The following is a 19194-nucleotide window of genomic DNA, read 5'->3' as shown; positions in this document are numbered from 1 at the left end:
AAGAAGAAAGAAAGATTTGAGTTAGATTTGAAGTTGGCAAAAATATTTAAATCAAATTTTCTCTCCCATTCTCCTCAATCCAAACACGCCCTTTTCACAATTCTTTTCTCAAGACACTCTAGTCCAACCTACCAAATATTGGATACATGACGTATGTGTCCAAGTTGTAAGAATCAGTAGTAAACTCAGGACTCTTGTTTATATACTGACCATCTGCGGGCTTTCTTAAAAGGAGATTGAGATATGTCGTGTCCTGTGCTTTGAAATTCTTGGAAAAGCTCATCAGCCACTTTTTTCAGTGCTGTGTCTAATGGCTTCTTGAGTCCAGTTTGAGCAGTTATGTTCTCTACATATTCTTCTGTTGAATGAAGAACCCATCTTTCATTGTAAAGTAAACATGCCACTGGCAATCAATAAGTTATAGATTAATGGAAAATGATAGAAGATTAAACAAATACTAATGAGTAGAACGGCCTGGCTTGTGCTCTCGCAATGAGCCCACCTTAAAATGCTAGAATTCTTAATAAAGAAGCCTTTGAAGGGTATCTGAAAAATTTGAACCACAGATTGAATTTATTTCGCTGAAGATTATCTTTAAGTATACATTCAAAAGACAAAATCAAGCCGTTATTTTATTTTAGTATGATTAACTCTAATAATTAGATAGACAACTCCCGTCTTCTCTACCAAGTTCAATTTTCAGTTTCGATAGCAAGCCACATATACAGAAGGAAATAGAAAATGGCCAAGCCAAAACCAATCGTGCAGTGAATAAGGAAATCAAACAACCCATACAGATTTCATTCACTATTAATGACAACTTCAAAGGGGTATAGCTACTATCATACTAAGGTTAGAGGCTTTGCATATGCCTGCAATACAGCAAAACATGGCCTAACAGGAAGATGACACAACTTTGCTGACAACTGTGGCATCAAATTCATATCTGCATTCATCGCAAAAGTCAAGCTGCCACTATTGACCATAGAAATGCCACAGTAAGTATCATTTGACATAAACACCCATATTTTAGATGCTAGGTTTTCACCTTTCAGAATACAAACAGACACAAACATGACCAAACTAATTATGTCGACACCACTGGGGCAGATTTGAATATAAAAATGGTCAAAACATAGTCCATTTGTCCAGCTCATCAATTTCATGTTGGTTCATCTACTAAACCATAAACTACCAAATTAATCTGATATCACTATTAGTTAACGTAAAGGAATCTTTAATTCATCGTAAAAATGCTGGGTCAAGAGTCTCTCCACTTTCCTTATTCTCCATTTCCGTCTACTTCCCATCTCAACATTAAGATTAAAAGTCTAGCAGTTTTGATTTCATTTTTTAGAAAATAATTTTATGAAATAATTTTTAGTATTTTTTTGAATTATTCTGGCTAAAATTTATTAGTTTTATTTTATTTTATTTATTTATTAAAAATTTAATAGTTTATTTATAATTTTATAAATATGAGATCAAATTATTGAAATTTCAATCTTACAATTGAGATGAGAAGTAAATGGAAATAAAGGGGAAGGGAAGTGGAAATACTGCTTGCCCTCTTTTATAAGAGACAAATGATAAAAGTAATAACGCATTGCAATCACTTTTCTCCTCTTCAATTTCTCTTCGTACTGAAAATAGAAACAAGCATTTTATATTGATAGTTATTTCCTTTGACAATTCTCACTTTTTTAAGAACATTTCAAAAGCAAGTTGAGATCTTCTTCCATTACTCAACATTCAAAATTTTTAAAAAAACGGAAACAGAATAAACACCTTATAAGAATACATGTAGCATTGGCCATGTTTAACAATTTGAAGTAGAAACAACAGCAAACAACAAAATAATACTAATGATTCCTAATTAGAATTTGAAGTGTAAAGGAGCTTCTTGCTTAAAGAAATTATGTTCATTTTATGCAGCTTTGCTATCATTAATATCTACAAAAATAAAAATTTCATATAAACAAGCAAATCTAAGAATAAATCAGTGCAAACATAAGGATATATATATATATATATATATATATACACGACTTAAAATTCCAACAAAATAAGCATGACTATTGAAAGCTGGGAACCAACATGATGTGCAGCACTTGCGCAGCAAACAAATAAAGCTGAGTTTTATGATTTGAAATTTAGATAATCTAGCAAATCGTTCAATCTTTAACACATAGGAAAAAGAAAGAAAATTATATTCATGACTTGAAACTTTAAAAAAGGAATGAATACATACCTAACGAGTGTATGCAGAAAGGATAGCCGCAAAACTAATGCCTTCCTGAATGAGAATCTCGCCTAACAATGCTGCTCTATCATCTTCAGTGCTGCTAAGAGGGATGTGAGAAACAATTGCCCGATATTTTCCATTTTGTTTTTGGATCTTCTTTTTGAGCAAGGGACAGCCCATAATCTGTAGCATGCAAAGGGAATCGGGTAAACCCTCCTTTGGAAAGCGCTGGAGTTTAGGGCAGCCACGAAATCCCAATATTTCCAAAGAGGATAAGTGGCAAAGACCTTTGTGTTCCAATGATCTAAGATTTGGGCAATTATGGAACCAGAGACAAGTAATAGTAGGTGGAAGTAGTCCAATATTAGGAAGAGACTCGTCATCTGCATCTCCAATCCCTAAGTGACGCAGTGAAGTAAGGCTACTCAGATGCCACCCCATTCGAGAGGCTACAAGTTTCGGGCATTCCAAGACATCAAGATATTGGAGATTTGATGGGAAACCTTCCTCTAAAAATGATTCCACTCGTGGGCAACATCTTATTATCAGATATATGAGAGAGGGAAAGAAAATGCGCATCTTCTCTGGCAATGATTTCAAATTCTTCAATTCTTCGATGCAACACAATACTAGTTTGGGGGCCGAAAACCCTCCTTCAGGAAAACGTGCAAATCTAGGACACTTTCGAATGTACAAGTTTGCTAGAGAAAAATGGTTGCCCTCTGAAATAGACATCGTTTCAAGATTGTTACAGTCAATCAACTTCAATGATTGAAGCATCGGGAAGAAATCCAGAGGAAAAGACTTGAGAGAGTCACAGCTCCCTCTTATCTCCATTTCAAGAATGAAGTTATGAAAATAGCACAATGGGAATTCTAAGTAGGGAGAATTAGAACACTTCAACTCTTGGAGGTTACAATTGGCAATGACATTCTCAATTTTCTCAACTGATAATAAATTTTTGAAGCCTCCAGAAATGTTAAGGACTCTGAGAGATGATGGAAGACATTCCAACTGCTCATTTCCATAATTTCTTAGAACCAATTTATCCAGAGATGGATCCTGGGGAATGGAAGACAAAAGCTTCTCACAATTGGAAATTACTAGCATCCTTAGAGAAGGAAGTTGTTGAGGAAGTTGCCCTTTCAATTCGGGACAATTTTCTATACTCAACTCTTGAAGATGAGGAAAAGTTAGAGATAAAATTTCAATCTTCCATTCCTCCCAGCTCTTCATATCTCCAAACCTCAAGATTTCTAGGGATGAATCATTAGAGCTGCTTCCACAAAATTCTGGACCAACAACTGCTATATTATCAAACCCTATAATTGACAGCGACTTGAGAGATGGAAAGAGGCCAATTGATGGCAAGGATATACAGTATTTGCAATGCCTTAGCTCTAGGGAGACTAAATTAGACAACGAATGATCTGCAAGCCAATTTGGAAACTCAATACCACCGTAGTTGACAATTGATTGCTTTTCTAAATTTTTATGCGGTTGAAAGCTCTCCAACACATCCTTGTCATGTGGTGATTTTTTGTTGTCTATGCACCATTCTAATGTTAACTCCTTTAGGTGTATCTTGCTTCTTAAATTGACTGCTAAAGCAGCTGAAGAAGAAACCACATTCTGTAATCCCGAGATGGAAAATGATCCATGAAGATCAAGTCCTTCTAAATATTTAATGTTGGTCTCTCCAGATTTGTCTATAATAAATGATGAGAGCACTTGAAGATTTTTCAATTTATACAATTGCTTTGGCATTTCTCTCACCTGAGTTTCACGAAAATCAAGGTGACGTAGATTTATGAGTTTATGAAAATCCATTGGCAACTTTTCCAAAAGACAACAACGCCACAACTTTAGTGTTTGCAAATGATGAAGTTGGCATATTGAATCAGGTAGTTTCCTTAGTTTAGTTCCTGATAAGTCCAAATAACGGAGATGTTTGAGGTTTCCTATTGAATCAGGTAATTGCACGATGAAATGATCAGACAAAGACAAAACTCGCATGCAAGTAAACTTGGATGGAAAATTGTGAGTAAACCTACCAGATATAAAGCTAAGAATGGAGTTATTGGTTGTACTTCTATGACCTTGCATAGATAGAGGCAAGAAAGTGCGCAATTTATTAGCGCTGTGTATAACCTCAAACCGTTTGAATGTAGTGATAGTATTTCTCAAAAATGAAATATGGCGGGTCATTTCTGTCAACTTATTTACATCATCTAACTCCAACCTATGGCAAAACTTTCCATATTCAGCTTTTGCCATATCATTAATAAGATCATGCATGACGAAACGAGTGTCATCCACTGGTGACCGTTGAAAAAGTGACCTCAATAATAGGTCATGAAAGAATTGTTCTCCGACTTCTCTCCCATCTTTGCTTTGATGAGCACACGTTAGAAAATTTTCTGCCATCCACAGCTGAATCAAATGCTCCTTATCAAAATCATAATCTTTGGGAAATATTGAACAATAAGCAAAGCACCTTTTGAGATGAGAGGGGAGGTAGCAATAACTCAATCTCAAAGCAGGAAGAATCTCGCTGTCGCTTTTCTCTTCCCACATCCCACTTTCCAAAATTTCATTCCATTGCTCACGAGATGATTCTGTGTATAAGAGACTCCCAATGGCTTTCAAAGCCAAAGGCAGCCCTTTGCATTTTTGACAGATTTTTCTGCCAACTTGTTCAAGGTCGGAGTTTGTACAAAGAACATTTCCATCATGGAATGCATATCTGCTAAATAATGACCAACTATCTCCTTCCGATAACGCCTTCAATTGAAGTACATTAGCAGAATGCATAGTTGAAGCAACTTTTCCGCTACGGGTGGTTAGAAGAATTTTGCTTCCTAGAGCCCCATGATTAAATGGTGATTGCAAGGCCTCCCATAGCATATAATTTTCATTCCACACATCGTCTAAAACAAGGAGAAATCTCTTTTGAGTGAGTTGTTGTTTCAATTTAATTTGAAGCATATTTAAATCATTGGTATCATCCTTAGATCCAGTGATTGCCTCATAAACTGTTTTTGTTATCCTCAACACATCGAACTCATCCGAGACGCACACCCAAACTTTGAGGTTGAATCCATCCATCACCCTTCTATCATTATATACGAGCTGGGCAAGAGTAGTTTTACCCAGACCACCCATACCCACTATAGAAATCACAGATAGTTGGATGTTATACTTTTCCGATAGAAGCCATTCAATGATGGTTTCTCTGTCATCATCTCTACCATATGTTCCGGCTTCATCCACTAAAGATGTAGTTGGCAATCTATCCGGTATAGCAGTTTCCAATCTAGCTCGACTATTACGTTCATTCAATCTTAATATGTCCCTTTGAGATGCAAGATATTCTAGATTTTCAAGGACGTTTTTCATCCTGCATTCAATTTCCTTCTCAAATGAACTAACAGAAGCGCTAAAGAAGTTTCGTACCTTGCCCATAGCACTGGTTCGACTCTTTTGTTCAGCTTCCAGCTTGCGCTTGCACATTTCATAATCAATCTCATCCAAGACATCCTCAGCATCGAACACGGCATCTTTCACCAAATCAATCCAGTCCTTCACCTTCGGGTTAGTGATCTGCTTTTGCTCTGCATCGTCAACCACAGCATCGATGGATAACAGCACGATCTTCAACTTATTGAGCAATGTCCGGTTCAATTTTGGTTTGTTGAAGAAGTCTAGAACAGCCCGAGAAGCCAGCCTATCAAAAGCCACCTGAAGAAAAGCAGAAAGAAAAGCACCGCCAACCAAAGCTCCTGCCATAGATGAAGTTGTTCTGCTTGTGCAAATGCAAAATGAAAAGAACGAGATGAAAATGCAGAAGTTGGAAACGCTATGCAATGCAAGGAAGTTGTGACTTTGTGGGTTTGGTTAGTGTGGCGAGGTAATGCGGTCGGCTTTCAGCCATTACCATCAGCCACGTTCCAAGACTTTCAAGTTTCCAGTTCTAACGTGTAACATCTAACATCTAGTCAAAAGAATTAAAAATCTAACTACAAAAGTCATTCCATTATTTTATTTCCTCAACATTTTGAGGTGTGTTAAACTGCGTATTAATTATTATTGTTCTCAAGGTCAAAACAACTGCATCGTGGAATTGTGGTTAAGAAATAGTGGAATTGTGATTCATTTTTTATGGCAAGAGATGTTAGTGTGTGAATCCTTTTTTTTTTTTTTTTGACAAATTAAAAAGGATTTTAAATAGTTTAAATAGAAAATATGTATTTTTTATAAGAGTGTAATTTTTCACTTAAAAAATTCTAAGTAAGTTGAATTCTGAAAACTCACTACGTTGCCATAGGCAAGGTTAGGAAAGAGGGCTGTAGCTTATCCTTCAAATTAGGTCAAGGAACTTGCTTATCCAGGTGCACTCCTAACTGACTATGAGAGTGTCACACATTACTTTTACATATGAATTTATGTATAAAAATGTTATGATTCAATTTGATACATCTTTCCATAAATTATTCATAAATATTTTTTTAAAAAAAGAAAGAGTTACACTGTTATGTGATTTCTCTTGCTTGAAAAATAAATTATAATATTTTTAAGGGAAAATGACAATAAAATACCACATGAATTCCAAAAAGACAAATAAGGGACCTGAATAAGCAAAATGACATATAGGGGACTGGGTACCAATCTGGAATTCAGATTTTTGGCCAAAAGACCAAAATGCCCTGTCTGAAAGTGAGAGAAAGGAGAGAGGAAGAAAGCGACGCAGTGAGAGAAAGGAGAGAGGAAGACCGACGGTGATGAAATGCGGGAAGAAGGAAAGAAGAATGTTGGAAATGCTATTATCTTACTCCTTCGCATCACCATTCTGTAGAGATTGTTGATTTGGTGGGTTTTGGTTGTGGGAAAGAGGATTTGTAGTGAGAGAGGGAGTGAACCTGCGGGGAAGATGAAGTGGAAATCAGAAAACAATGACAAGCAATTACGTTACGTAACTGCTGTCATATGCCTGCTGGTTTTTGGTAAACCCCACTACGTGAATGGTAAATCCCACTATGTGAATGGTAAATTTTACTATACATGTAGTTAATTATGAATTTTACAAAATACATATTGTGATTTACAACTTTTGTAGTGAAAGTGACTACTTTGTTAATGGGTTTTGCAACCTGTTTTCAGGAGATAAATAACTTGTTTGTAAAAACTAATAAAATTTCACGCTAAATTTGACAAAACGTATAGTGGGATTTACAACTTCCATAGTAAAAATGACCACTTATTCAATGGGTTTTGTAACTTGTTTTCAGGAGATGGGCAGCTTGTTTCTAAAAACTAATAAAATTTCATACTAAATTTGACAAAACACATAGTGAGATTTACAACTTTCGTAGTGAAAATGATCACTTCTTCAATGGGTTTTGTAACATGTTTTCAAGGGATTGACAACTTGTTTCTAAAAACCAATAAAATTCTATGCTGAATTTTACAAAACATAGAGTAATATTTACAACTTTTGTAGTGAAAATTACCACTTCTTAAATGAATTTTGCAACTTCTTTTCAGGGGATGAGCAACTTGTTTCTAAAAATCAATAAAATTTCACGCTGAATTTGACAAAACACATAGTGAGATTTACAACTTTCATAATGAAAATGATCACTTCTTCAATGGGTTTTGCAACATGTTTTCAAGGGATTGGCAACTTGTTTATAAAAACCAATAAAATTATATGTTGAATTTTACAAAACATGTAGTGAGATTTACAACTTTCTTAGTGAAAATAATCACTTCTTAAATGGGTTTTGCAACCTCTTTTTAGGGGATGAGCAACTTGTTTCTAAAAATCAATAAAATTTCACATTGAATTTTACAAAACACACAGTGAGATTTACAACTTTTATAGTGAAAATGACTACTTCTTAAATGGCTTTTGTAACTTGTTTTCAGGGGATAGGTAACTTGTTTCTAAAAACCAATAAAATTTCATGTTGAATTTTATAAAACATATGCTGGGATTTACAACTTTTGTGATAAAAGTGACCGCTTTGTTAATAGATTTTGCAATATATTTTCGGGGGATGAGTAACTTACTTTTCACCACCAATAAAATTTCACGCTGAATTTTACAAAACACATAATGGGATTTACAACTTTTATAGTGAAAGTGACCACTTCTTCAATGGGTTTTGTAAACCTGTTTTCACCGGAAGAGCAACTTGTAAGCATAAATAAATCATTCAGTGAACGTGCACCTGAAGTACATCACAATAAACATTGAACTATTAAGTTTCATAATTAACTACATGTATATTAAAATTTACCATTCACGGAATGGGATTTACCATTCACGGAATGGGATTTACCAAAAACCAGCAAACATATGACAGCAATTACATTACGTAATTGCTTGCGACTATTTTCTGATTTCTGCTTCATCATTCACCAAATATTGAATATGAACCCTCAAATGCAATAATCCTGTTCCTATTTCACCATGAAACAGCCACAAAAATGAATAATCCAAATCCCGCCATCAACTTCTACTCACTCATGAATAATTCAAATACTTCAGCGACCTCTTCGACGACGACAATTTCAGGGGTACAAGTTATTTCAGACAGGGCAATGTATTTTAGCGATGGTAACCAAATTCAGCGATGGCAATCTACTCCTACGACGATGGCAACGTGATTTCGAAAAATCCTTTTTGGTGACTGCAGGAACTTGGATTTAGTTTCGTAGAAGGAAATCAGTTTCTTCCTTTCTCTATCGCATGAATACACTGCTCAATGTTCAGAGACAATCAGGGCAATTCGGTCTTTTGGCCGAAAATCTATATTCCAAATTGGTACCCAGTGCCCTATTTGTCATTTTGCTTATTCAGATCCCTTATTTGTCTTTTTGGAATTCAGGTGGTATTTTATTGTCATTTTCCCTATTTTTAACTTATTTACAATGTCACTTTGAATAAACATTATTCTTCTGATCTTACCAAGACCTAATTGGAGAGTTGATGCTAGTCTTATATGTAAGACTTATTTCACAAGTTTGTTAATTTTTTATTAATTTAATTCTATTAATTTCTCCCAACAATAATCAAGTAGAAAAGAAAGGAGGAAATTAAAGGAGATGCTTAGGGTATTTTAGAAAAATATATTATATTAACTAATTTAACTAACATTCTTAATCTACTTAAATTAATTAATAGATCTTATATTAAGAATTGGAAGACTATAGAGTGATTAGTTGGTTAATCAAATTCATGACATTGTGCGTTTATACTGTGTACTACTGCTTCCGGTTGTAATTATAAAACCTCGTTTATAATCTACTTATTAAGCAATGTCTATTCAATTTTCGTTTGTTGAAGAAGTCCAGAACATCCCGAGAAGCCAGCCTATCAAAAGCCACCTGAAGAAAAGCAGAAAGAAAAGCACCGCCAACCAAAGCTCCCGCTACATATAGATGAAGATGTTGTGCTTGTGCAAACGCAAAACGAAAAAGAACGTGATGAAAATGCGAAAGTGGGAAAGGTTATTGCAATGCAAGGAGTGTGTGACTTCGTGGATTTTGTGATTGGCCAGAAAATGGCAAAATGCATTCAGTTTTTAGCATCCCGTCAACCGCGCTACAAAACATCGATCAAAATGAAGACTTTCGAGTTCCCAGTTCATTCCATTGCTGTATTTCTTTGACATTACGAAGTGTTTTGGACCACGTATTAGTCATTCCATTATCATCTTCATCCCGTCAACCACGCAAGAAAATATCCATCAAAGCACGAACTTCAAAGCGACCGTGCCTTGTGCTTTACGATTTAATGGAGATTCCGCGTCTTTCATGCGCTGAAATTATATATTTTTATTATAAACATTTATGTAAACAAAAACTAATGCAGTTTTTAATCTTGAACTTTGACTTCATTGAAGATTAAAAAGAATATTAACCTTTATTTTCTTTTTATTAATGAAATGAGTGGTTGATACTCTACTTCTTATATAAATAAATGTTAAATATGAGATATTGTAGTTCTGAAAATATTTTTTTTTATAAAAGTGTTATTTTTCACTTTAAAAATTCTAGGTGAGTTTAATTTCAAAGACTTGCCACATCGTTGTGGACAAGGTCAGGGAACAGGGTTGCAACTCATCTTTCGATGTAGATATTAGGCAAGGTCGTGGCCTGTTCATGTGCTCCCCTAACTGCTTATAGGAGTTTTACTCATTATTTTTATATATGAATTTATGTATAAAAACATTATGATTCAATTTGATATATCTTTCCGTGAATTATTCGTAAATATTTATTTTTTGGAAAAAAAGAGTTACACAGATCTCTCTTGCTTGAAAAATAAATTATAATATTTTAATATTATGTATAATGTCATTTCGAATAAATATTATTCCTCCGGTCTTTAACGTAGATACAAATTGAAGAGTTGATGCTGATCTTATATGTAAGACTTATTTCACAAGTTTATCAATCTTTTTACTAAATTAATCTTGTTAATGTCTTCCTAATAATAATCAAGTAGGAAAGGAAGAGGAAATTAAGGAAGATTCTTAAAGTATTTTTAAAAAAATCATATTAATTAATTTAATTAACAACCCTAATCTACTGTAATTAGTTAATTAGGATTCACATTAAGTACCGCAGGACTATACAGTGATTAGTTGGTTAATCAAATTCATGACTTTGTGCATTTAGACTGTGTACTAATTATTTTTGTGCTCAAGGTCAAAATGAAGACTTTATTGTGCGGAAAAAAATCGATCAAAATGAAGATTGCGTTTAGACTGCGGCAAAATATCGATCAAAATGAAGACTTTTAGGTTCCAGTTCTAACATCTCACTTCTGGCAACCAAAAAGAAAAAAAAAAAAAAAAAAGGAACATCTAATTACCAAATTTATTCATTTCATTGTTTAATTTCGTTGACATTATGTGTTTAGACTATGCATTAATTATTATTGTGCTCAACGCCTAAACCACCATGCATTGTGATAGACAACTCAATGGAGAGTCATAACATCTTATAAGCTAAAATTACATATTTTCATGCGAACATATAAGTTTGGTTATCTATATCTGTATCAAGTTTCAGTTTAATTTCTTAAAATTTTTTTAAAATAATTTTTCAATTCCTTAATATTAACATGATTAGTTTTGTTTAAAAAATGTTGACTCAATAAATTTAATCAACAAATTGAAATTATGACTTTGCAGTTAAATACTGTCATACTAGTCTTTAATTTAAAATGTGTGATTTGAAAACTTTAAGTGAAAATTTTACTGAAATGTGTTATTAAATTTTTTTATTTGGTTGGCAAAAAATATGTTTTTTTATATTAATGAAATGAATATTTGATATTTCTTATATAAATAAACATCAAATATGAAGATATTGTGGTTAAGAAGTAGTGCAATTGTAATTCATTTTCAAAGCAAAAAAGTCATTGTGGGGGGAAAAAAGAAAAAAGATTTCAATGAAGGGTAATTAGACAAGCCATTCAGGTCAATAAGGCTTGTTCTTATTTGGATATCTTAAACTACGAACCAAGAGCAAACAATGAAGAGCGCCTAATTATTACTTTCAAAAAAGGAGCCCATTGTGGTCCCAAGTAAATTCCTAATTATAACAAAATTTTTTAAAATCCACTAGGACTATCATGAGATGGGAAAAGGCAATAGAACAGAAAACTCTTAATAATCAAAATCTGATTTTTTTTTGGGGGGGGCTTATGTTGGAATTTTATCACTTCACAGAAAATAAAATAAGTTGAAGTCTCCATCTTACACATTGTCAAAACTGTTATTTCCTTTTAAACTTTTCAAAGTTTAACAACTCCCCGTCTTGTTCCCAAGAAAGTATGATAATGCTCCTAACAAGGAGGAATGCATACCCAAATAAAATACAATATAATTCTCATAGTCATGGCCGTAAACCAGAATCAGTAAATGCTAGTATAGATTTTTACCCATCGGTTGACTTAGTTGAATGAGAATTTAGGCGGATGGTGGGTGAAGTTTCTTAAAGCTAAATGGTTTAAACAACTACTTACTCTACTTGAATAAATCACTTGTTTATTCATACCATAGTCTTCAAGAATTTGCTAGAATCGCATGTCTATATACAAAGTTGAATGCTGTGAATATCGCACTTCTATCAGAGTTTCTCAGCGAAGTTGAAATCGATTAAATATTGTTTTCCAAATAAAGTTCTTCTGACAAAGGATTTAAACAAGAAAACTGCTTAATAAGGTAAGAAAATCACTCACCATGAAAACATTTGGACACAAATTTCAAAGTCTTGTATTCATTTCTCAAGTATAAAACAAGAGAATCTCTATCCATGGTAAGTAACCACAGTTTAATGAAGAAGGGAATCAAGTTTTTACAATCCCAAACCATGACACCAGTAAACTATCTACAGCAGTGATGCCATTACATCCTAGTGCAACCCCAAACAGCTATAATTTTACTCAAGAAAGAAGAGAAGTTATTGTCTTACAATATCTGCTAAAAAACTCAACTTTTAAAAGACTAACAAAATCTCAGAATGTGAGGAAGATAGGTTTCGAGCAGCACTAAAAGCACACCACCTTCTTGGCAATCAATTTCATGGGAGTTTACTTATGAATGAACATTGAGCAGTTGGATGTGCTACTTTGCTTCTGATATTAAAAGGGAAAAAGTGGTGGCCTTCCTTAGCAATTGGACAACATGAGGAGAAGAGTCTCTCACGTTCAATGGACACAATATAAGAGCCTGTCAAAGAAAAGAAAAGCGAATCAGTCTCTATTTGCATAATGCCCTCAGGACTTGTTCATAGGGATTTCACAATGCAAGGAATTTAAAATGCAGTAAGTTCATTCCATGGATTCTTTATATAATGTTTTTATAACTAACAAGTGAGCTTTAAGTTATCAAAATTTTCACATTTTACATGCTTCCAATCCATGGACTTCGAAAATAATTATTACCATTCCTATCTTTCCAACACATATACTGATAGGGCCCATTCTACAAAGCTGATAAATCAAGAAAATATAACAATCGAACGAGGCAAGTGAGGGGAAATCCTGAGATTTTTATTAATACAGTACTGAAATATGAACCAAATTACAAAATAAGAATCGAATGCTAGTTCCGCTCAAAATCCTAATCCCCTAATACTTACAAATCAAAATATAAAATAAACAACCAAGCTACAGCAAGGTCCTCACTGGTGTTCGAGAGGCCAATCCCTTCCTAAAGCAACACTCTCCAAATTACAAACCCCCCCCCCCCCCCCCCAAAAAACACAGCCGAGTCAAAATATAGGCAGCAGTAATAAAAGGACAAAAGTAGCCCTGAAGTTAGACTAAGTCCACCGCCATTCTACTGTTTCATTTATCTGACCTGGTTGTCCCCTTGACTTTCCTTTTATAGGTCTGTTTAAAAAACAGCGGCTATATCACATACTCAAGAACTGCACAAATTCCCACAGGGATATGCTTTAGATCTGGATTTCGTAAGAAAAATGTTATGTTGATTTGAACTTGTACAAATATCGACTTAATGGTATGCTTGAATCAAGAAGAATGAAGGAAAAAGTCAGATTTGAGTTAGATTTGAAGTTGGGAAAATATTTAAATCAAATTTTCTCTCCCATTCTCCTCAATCCAAATACGTCCTTTTCACGATTCTTTTCTTAAGACACTCCAGTCCAAGCCTACCAAATATTGGATATGTGACGCATATGTCCAAGTTGCAAGAATTAGCAGTACAGGACTCCTATTTACATACCATCTATGGACTTTCTTAAAAGGGGTTGAGATATGTCGAGTCTTGTGCTTTGAGATTCTTGGAAAAGCTCATTAGCCACTTTTTTCAGTGTTGTGTCTGATGGCTTCTTGAGTCCAGTTTGAGCAATTATGTCCTCTACATATTCTTCTGTTGAATGAAGAACCCACCTTTCACTGTAAAGTAAACATGCCACTGGCAATGAATAAGTTATAGATTAATGGAAAATGATGGAAGATTAAACAAATACCTATGAGTAGAACGGCCTGGCTTGCTGCTCTCGCAATGAGCCCACCTTAAAGTGCTAGAATTCTCAATGAAGAAGCCTTTGAAGAGTATCTGAAAAATTTAAACCATCAATTGAATTTGTTTCACAGAAGACTATGTTTCAGTATACATTTAAAAGACCTAGTCAAGCCATTATTTTGTTTTAGTATCATTAACTACAATAATTACACGGACAGGTCCCGTCTTCCCTACCAAGTTCAATTTTCAATTTCGATAGCAAGCCACGTATACAGAAGGAAATAGAAAATGGCCAAGCCAAAACCAATCATGCAGTGAATAAGGAAATCAAACAAGCCATACTGATTTCATTCACTATTAATGATAACTTTAGAGGTGTATAGCTGCTATCATACTAAGGTTAGAGGTTCTGCAAAGGCCAGCATTACACTAAAACATGGCCTACCAGGAAGATCACGCAACTTTGGTGACAACGCTGGCATCAAATTCATATCTGCATTCATCGTAAAAGTCAATCTGCCACTATTGACCATAGAAATGCCACCGTAAGTATCATTTGACATAAACACCCACATTTTAGATGCTAAGTTTTCGCCTTTCAGAATACAAACACACACACATGACCAAGCTAATTACATCGATGCCCCCGGGAAGATTTGAATATAAACAGTCAAAACGTAGTCCATTTGTCCAGCTCATCAGTTTCATGTTGGTTCATCTACTACACCATAAACTATCAATTAATCTGATATCATTATTAGTTAACATAAAGGAATTTTTAATTCATCACATGTGGGGTAAAGGGTCTCTTCACTTCCCTTCCCTTCTATTTCCATCTACTTCTCATTGCAACTATTAAGAATGAAAGTTTAAACTGTTCAGATTTCATGTTTTAGAAAGTAATTTTTAGTATTTTTTGAATTATTCTAGCTAAAATTTAGTAGTTTTATTTTACTTTCTTTTTAAAATTTAACATTTTATTTATAATTTTATAAATATGAAACCTAAACCATTAAAATTTCAATCTTATGATCAAGATGAAAAGTGGAAGGGAAGGGAAGTGGAGACCCCCCTTACCCTATTTTATAAGACAAATGATAAAAGCAATAAAGTGTTGCATGTACTTTTCCCCTCTTCAATTTCTCATAAAACTTCATACTAAAAATAGAAACAAGCATTTTATATTGATAGTTATTTCCTTTGAAAATTCTTGGTTTTTAAGAACCTGTCAAAAGCAAGTTGAGATTTTCTTCCATTACTCAACGTTCAAAATTTTGAAAAAAGAAACATGAAACAGAATAGATACCTAATAAAAGTACCCGGAGCATTGGCCATGTTTAACAATGTGAAGTGAAAAAAACAGCCAACAGCAAAATAATACTCATGATTCCGAATTAGAATTTGAAGTGTAACGGAGGTTCTTGGTTAAAGAAATTATGTTCATTTTATGCACCTTTGCTATCTAACATCTACAAAAATAAAATTTCATATAAACAAGCAAATCTATAAATAAGTCAGTGCAAACATAAGGAGATATATATATTTATGATTTAGAATTCCAACAGAATAAAGCTGGGAACCACCATCATGTGCAGCACTTGCGCAATAAACAAATAAAGCTGAGTTTTTATGATTTGAAATTCAGATAATCTGGCAAATCTTTCAATCTTAAACGCATAGACAAAAGAAAGAAAATTATGTTCATCACTTGAAACTTTAAAAAAGGAGTGAATACATACCTAACGAGTGAATGCGGAATGGATAGCATTAGTGGGAAAACTGATGCCTTCATGAGTGAGAAGGTCGCTTAAAATGCTACTCCATCATCATCAATGCTACAAAAAGGGATATGAGAAATAATTGCCCAATATTTTCCATTTTGTCTTTGGATCTTCTTTTTGAGCAAGGGACAGCCCATAATCTGTAGCATGCAAAGGGAATTAGGCAAACCCTCCTTTGGAAAGTGCTGGAGTTTAGGGCAGCCACGAAATCCCAATCCTTCCAACGAGGATAAGTGGCAAAGACCTTTGTGTTCCAATGATCTAAGATTTGGGCAGTTATGGAATGAAAGACAAGTAATAGTAGGCGGAAGTAGTCCAATATCAGGAAGAGACTCCTCATCTGCATCTTCAATCCCTAAGTGAAGCAGCGAAGTAAGCCTACCCAGATGCCACCCCCTTCGAGAGGCTACAAGTTTCGGGCATTCCAAGACATCAAGATATTGGAGATTTGATGGGAAACCTTCCTCTGAAAATGATTCCACTTGTGGGCAACATATTATTTTCAGATATATGAGAGAGGGAAAGAAAATGCGCATCTTCTCTGGCAGTGATTTCAAATTCTTCAATTCTTCGATGCAACACAATACCAGTTTGGGGGCCGAAAACCCTCCTTCAGGAAAACGTACAAATCTAGGACACTTTCAAATGTATAAGTTTGTGAGAGAAAAATGGTTCCCCTCTGAAACAGACATCATTTCAAGATTATTGCAGTCAATCAACTTCAATGATTGAAGCTTCGGGAATAAATCCAGAGGAAAAGACTTGAGAGAGTCACAGCTCCCTCTTATCTCCATTTCAAGAATGAAGTTATGAAAATAGCACAATGGGAATTCTAAGTGGGGAGAATCAGAACACTTCAACTCTTGGAGGTTACAATTGGCAATGACATTCTTAATTTTATCAACTGATAATAAATTTTTGAAGCCTCCAGAAATGTCAAGGACTTTTAGAGATGATGGAAGACTCTCCAACTGCTCATTTCCGCAATTTCTTAGAACCAATTTATCTAGAGATGGATCCTGGGGAATGGAAGGCAAAAGCTTCTCACATTTGGAAATTACTAGTATCCTTAGAGAAGGAAGTTGTTGAGGAAGTTGCCCTTTCAATTTGGGACAATTTTCTATGCTCAACTCTTGAAGATGAGGGAAAGTTAGTGACACAAGTTCACACTTCCATTCCTCCCAACTCTTCATATCTCCAAACCTCAAGATTTCTAGGGATGAAGCATTAGAGCTACTACTTCCACAAAATTCTGGACCAATAGCTACTATATTATGAAACCCTATATAATCGACAGTGACTTGAGCGATGGAAAGAGGCCAATTGATGGCAAGGATACACAGTATTTGCAATGCCTTAGCTCTAGGGACACTAAATCGGACAACGAATGATCTGCAAGCCAATTTGGAAACTCAATACCACCGTAGTTGACAATTGATAGCTTTTTTAAATTTTTATGCGGTTGAAAGTTCTCCAGCACATCTTTATCATGTGGTGATTTTTCATTGTCTATGCACCATTCTAATGTTAACTCCTTTAGGTGTATCTTGCTTCTCAAATTGACCGCTAAAGCAGCATGGAAGGAACCATATTCTGCAATCCCGAGATGGAAAGTGGTCCATGAAGATCAAGTCCTTCTAAATATTTGATGCTGGTCTCTCCAGATTTGTCTATAATGAATGATGATAGCACTTGAAGATTTTTCAATTTATCCAGTTGCTTTGGCATCTCTCTCACTTGAGTTTCACGAAAATCAAGGTGACGTAGATTCATGAGTTTATGAAAATCCATTGGCAACATTTCCAAAAGACAACAACGCCACAACTTTAGCGTTTGCAAATGATGAAGTTGGCATATTGAATCAGGTAGTTTCCTTATTTTAGTTCCTGATAAGTCCAAATAACGGAGATGTTGAGGTTTCCTATTGAATCGGGTAACTGAATGATGACATGATCAGACAAAGATAAAACTCGCATGCAAGTGAACTTGGATGGCAAATTGTGAGTAAACTTGCCAGATATAAAGTGAAGAATGGAGTTACAGCTTGTACTTCTGTGACCTTGCATAGATAGAGGCAAGAAAGTGCGCAATTTATTAGCCATGTGTATAACCTCAAATCGTTCGAATGTATTAATAGTATTTCTCAAAAATGAAATATGGCGGGTCATTTCTGTCAACTTATTTACATCATCTAACTCCAACCTATGGCAAAACTTTCCATATTCAACTTTTGCCATATCATTAATAAGATCATGCATGACGAAACGAGTGTATCTATCTACTGGTGACCGTTGAAAAAGTGACCTCAATAAAGGTCATGAAAGAATTGTTCTCCTCCTACTTCTCTCCCATCTTTGCTTTATGAGCACATGTAAGAAAATTTTCTGCCATCCACAGTTGAATTAAGTGCTCCTTATCAAAATTATAATCTTTGGGAAATATTGAACAATAAGCAAACATCTTTTGAGATGAGAGGGGAGGTAGCAATAACTCAGTCTCAAAGCAGGGAGAATCTTGCTATCACTTTTGTCCTCCCATATCTCACTTTCCAAAATTTCATTCCATTGCTCACGAGATGATTCTGTGTACAAGAGACTCCCAATGGCTTTCAAAGCCAAAGGCAGCCTTTGCATTTTTTACTGATTTTTCTACCAATTTCTTCAAAGTCGGAGTTTGCACAATAAACATTTCCATCATGGAATCCATATCTACTAAATAATGACCAACTATCTCCTTCTGATAACGGCTTAATTAAAGTATATTAGCAGAACGCATGGTTGAAGCAACTTTTCCACTACGGGTGGTTAGAAGAATTTTGCTTCCTAGAGCCCCATGATTAAATGGTGATTGCAAGGCCTCCCATAGCATAAATTTTCATTCCACACGTCGTCCAAAACAAGGAGAAACCTCTTTTGAGTTAGTTGTTGTTTCAATTTAATTTGAAGCATATTTAAATCATTGGTATCATCCTTAGATCCAGTGATTGCCTCATAAACTGTTTTTGTTACCCTAACACATCGAACTCATCAGAGACACACACCCAAACTTTGAGGTTGAATCCATCCATTACCTTCTATCATTATATACGAGCTGGGCAAGAGTAGTTTTATACCCAGACCACCCATACCCACTATAGAAATCACAGATAGTTGGTTGT

The 19194-nt window shown here is 34.7% G+C and overlaps 1 protein-coding gene and 1 long non-coding RNA gene across 2 annotated transcripts in view; both read right to left on the bottom strand.

Moving 5' to 3' along the window:
- LOC114738137 (putative disease resistance protein At3g14460) overlaps nt 1–5898 on the bottom strand; it is a 31296-nt gene extending 25398 nt beyond the window's left edge. The window contains exon 1 of the transcript XR_003739493.1: nt 5702–5898. The gene's annotated coding sequence lies outside the window, so the exon portion shown is untranslated. The remainder of the gene's footprint in view (nt 1–5701) is intronic.
- Nucleotides 5899–14040: 8142 nt separating this feature from the next.
- Nucleotides 14041–16228, bottom strand: LOC114738136 (uncharacterized). Its single transcript, XR_003739492.1, has 3 exons — nt 15996–16228; nt 14261–14349; nt 14041–14186 (listed from the first exon to the last, which is right to left on the bottom strand). It is a non-coding gene; the product is annotated as an uncharacterized LOC114738136 (long non-coding RNA).
- Between the last annotated feature and the right edge of the window lie 2966 nt (nt 16229–19194).

The sequence above is a fragment of the Neltuma alba genome, unplaced genomic scaffold, assembly GCF_004799145.2.
Source record: "Neltuma alba isolate B1F8T4 unplaced genomic scaffold, ASM479914v2 tig00013542_pilon, whole genome shotgun sequence".
In the NCBI taxonomy this organism is placed as follows: Eukaryota; Viridiplantae; Streptophyta; class Magnoliopsida; order Fabales; family Fabaceae; genus Neltuma; species Neltuma alba.
This window is presented reverse-complemented; position numbering and strand designations above follow the sequence as displayed.